The following is a 4,332-nucleotide window of genomic DNA, read 5'->3' on the forward strand; positions in this document are numbered from 1 at the left end:
TATTTTTATTTTAATTAAAATAAATTTTATCAAAAATCTTTTTAAATGTAATTATTTTTTGTTATATTTGTTTAATTTTATAGATCTAAATACTTTTTGGTTCAAAAAATGTTTAGGGACTTAATCGTTCAAAATATGAATGTTCATTGCGTTTTTTTCGGACTTTTTTCACTATTTTACCACATTAACTAGTTGTACAAGTCATAAGAATGTATCCAACAGGTTTTAGAAAAAGTCCAAAGAGTTATTTAACATGTTTTGAATTGTCCAAGGACTTATTTGTTCCAAAAAATTGTTCAATGAGTTATTTAACATGTTTTAAATTGTCCAATGACTTATTTGTTCCAAAAAATTGTCCAAGGAGTTCTTTAACATATTTTGAAATGTCCGATGACTTATTTGTTTCAAAAAATTGTCTAAGAACTTAATCATTCCAAACACTAAAGTCCATTGAGTTTTTTTAGACTTTTCCCTAATTTAATTGATAACCTTGTAACATTAAGCTGTATTTGTTACATGAGACTGGAAAAGACGTCACAGAACAAAACTCTTTGTTCCATGTTTGGCACGATATATACATGACAAAAACTCAATGTTCCACGAGTAATACGCCATAGAATAGAGACTATGACAAGGACTCGATGAGTCTAGATGTAACAAAGAAAGTTTTTTTCTCTTCCACCAAAATGGATGGGACAAAGACAGGATGTCAATTTGTCAAGCAATATATTCTTAGAAAACATTTTGACCCAAGATCATATCGTTCATTCAATCAGTATAAGTTGAAAAGTTGGCATCCAGATCATTAAATGTTACAAAATCAACACGATTAAGTTAAAATGGGTGTGAAATAAGGAATTTTTAAAACTTTTATTTCTCGTGTCAAGAAAAAAAAGCACAAGGTATGGTCATTTTTGCTTGGCTCCAGTACAACGTCTTCAACTTAACTTTTGTATTGACAATCGTAAAAAAGTAGCCCTTATTTTTGAACGAGTTGCTCTATAGAGAGGTTGGCCTTGTAAAAGGCTAAAAATGGTTCCATAGGCAAAAGGGAAAAAATATGTACTTTGTATCTCCATATATTGGTCCATTCGCATATATTAGAAGATATTTAAAATGATATTTCATTATAAAGTAAATGTTTCCAATCATGTCCAGACATCACCGATGAGGTTCTCTCCCTAGTTTTTATGTCGAAAACATGCCTCATATAGGTAGAGGAACAAAAGGCAGAGTGAGGTTTATGCACAAGACTGTCCCAATCTTTTTGGAGGTTCTGCTACACGTGTACTAAAACTATATATCACATGAAATGAGTAATAAACAAAATATAATTTTAAATGTTTAAAATGTCAAAGTGAGAAGAATGCCAAACAGTCGTTTTTGTTTTTGATCCGCAATTTTTGAAACTAAATATGATTTCAATGAAATTCAATAGGTCTTCATTGAGACGGGTTCACAGGTTGGCTATATAAATACAAGCTCCAAAGCATAACTAATTTAGGGGCCCAAAATGTTGGAAGCTCTCCTTAAAAAACCATGTTCGTTTCTCTTTATAGATGTCCAAAACTTTTCAAACACTTCAGTTAAATGCACTTAAAGTATTTGATTTTTTTTTTGCATCATCGGATTATTGAGCATAGATAAATAAGTTAAATACTTTGATAATATAAATTTGGGATCATGTGAGATCAATGGTTTTTCGTGAGACCCGTAAGACCAATTCTCAATCCTTGGATTAGATCTACAATCTGAACATTCATAATCACAAAATTGCCACGAGACTTCTCAATAATCACAAAATTGCCATCGTGCAACTTTGGACTATTAGATCATTAGCTTATAAAATTGATCAATGAACATAAATTGGTCTTACGGGTCTCACGAAAAACCTTGGGTCTCACGGAAAACCTTTGTCTCACGTGAACTCAACGCTATATATATATATATATATATATATATATATATATAAACAATAGAAACCAAAAGCCTATGATGCATTCATGACTTAAGAAATGAGATCCACCAAAATAAATAAATCACATTATAAAATCATTAACTAATTAAAATCTAAAAATTTAGGAAAAAAAGGATTTGAAGAATACTTTTTCTAAATTGTATCACCTAAACAACTCAACATTTTGCTTATATATATGTGTGTGTATATTAATTAAATTTATAAGATTATAACTTTTATTTTTGTTACTTAGTAACATTACATCATCAATATATCTATATATTTTAAGACAAGCTCAATAAAGACGAAAAAATCGTATGAGAATAAAAGTTAAAGTGAGAAACGTAAATAAAGATCTAAACTCTTGATCACTTTTGATCTCATCTCATCCCATGACTTGCGTTTATCACGGGAATTACGAGATGCACCGCATTAACATTGATTTTTAATTAAGATTGATTCAAAGATAAAGACTATTTTACCTTTCTAACCATTCTTTCTTTCTTACATTTCTAATCATACTTTCAGAAACTAAACGGATAAATAAAAAACGATTGTTATTAAGCAAAGAAATTATAAAATATTACATTAAGTTTTTACTCCTTTTAATGTTTTATAACAAAACTTTCCAAAAGTCCAAACCGTATGAAACCGGCAGAATTACAAAATTTGGAAATGCGAGGGCACATGAAGGCTTGTGGTACACATCATCCATGGGTCCCACATATTCATCTCTGACAACAATCCCCGATGCATTCTGATACCCGAACCTTCTTTAATTTCACCCTCTTGAATTATTTATACTTTAAACCCTCCTACTTACTCACTTTTACATCTATAACCTTCTTGTTTTTTCACTTCTTTTTCCCCTATCCAAGTCTGTAATCTCGTTAACATATGCCCATTAACCCATGAATCTCTCTCATCCAAGTCCCAACGCGTAAATTATGATATCATACAACCTGATAAATTAATTATCAGTTGCTAACTGATTAATATTTAACAAAAATTAGTTGATAAGTTAATTGACTTATTATAATTATATGAATATGAATTATATATTTTATTTCAAGAGTAAACTATGATTTTCTTTAATATGGTTTGTTAAAAATAATTCTATTTTTATTTCTATAATTTTTTAAAAATTACATCGTTATCCTTATAGTTTATAATTTGTTATTGTTTTTATTTTATCATTGAAATTAACTATGTTAAAATTCTCTGTTAACTTAAGATATTTTAATATTTTTTTACTGAATATCTTTCTAGTTTATAAATTATTTTTTCAATGAAAAGAATCATTATTTTTATTTTATTTTGAATGATTAAGTTTTTCAGCTATTTTTTTAATTAAAAAACAATTATTTTTTTTTTTAAAGAAAAAACCACTAAACTTTTTACTTTTAATTGATTAAGTTATTGAATATAATTTTTTAATGAATAAATCATCGCACTTTTAGAAATTGGTTACCTACAATATTTTAACCCAAAAAATGTTACATTAAAATGTTAAAGTTTTTAATCATTCAAAATGTTAAAGTTTAATGGTTTTTTATATAGTTCGGGAATTTAATCATTCAAATTGAGAAAGTAACTTTTCTATTTTAAAAATAGTTTAGGGACTAAATTGTAAAAAGTTTGTTTGGTTTTTTAGGAATTTTCTATTTTGTAATAGCGAAATAATTAAATATCTCCTGTGTAATTTGTTTTTTTTTTTTTGTCATTATAGTTTCATTTTCTTAAGAGTTTGATTTATGTCACTAACATTGTCATTAAATGTCTACTCGCATAAAAAGTATTTTAGTTTTCCATTCATCATAGACTAAACAATAAGAGGGTGTTTGGTAACAAATATTAAACAGTAATCGATATAAATAAATCAATGAGTAAATTATGTTTTTAGTTTATGTGGTTTGTGAAATTTTCTATTTTCATTCTTATGATTTTCATCCTCATAGTTTATAATTCATTTCCGTTTTCGTCCTCACGATTACAATTTTATTGCTATTTTTGTTCTTATGGGTTACAATACATATATATTTTAGTCTCTTACACTTAAAAGTAGTGTTTAACCTCAAGAATGAAAATAGAAATGAATTACAAATTATAGGGACTAAAACTACAATTTCAAAACTATAAGGACATAATCCAAAATCTGTAACAAACCATAGGTACAAAAGCGTAATTTACTCAAAAATCGAATATATGAAAATAAAACAAAAGGTGTGGATATTATTTGGCTTTACAACCACCAAAGGAGTATATATAAGGAGACGATGCTCTTCTAGTTACTAGTGATTGGAAGTCATGGTGTAACACCCCTAAAAATATGAGGCAAAAAGGACTGAAATATGAAACGAAAAATCGGAATTTTA

The sequence above is a fragment of the Cynara cardunculus genome, assembly GCF_001531365.2.
Source record: "Cynara cardunculus var. scolymus isolate 2C chromosome LG 13, CcrdV1, whole genome shotgun sequence".
NCBI classification, from domain to species: Eukaryota; Viridiplantae; Streptophyta; class Magnoliopsida; order Asterales; family Asteraceae; genus Cynara; species Cynara cardunculus.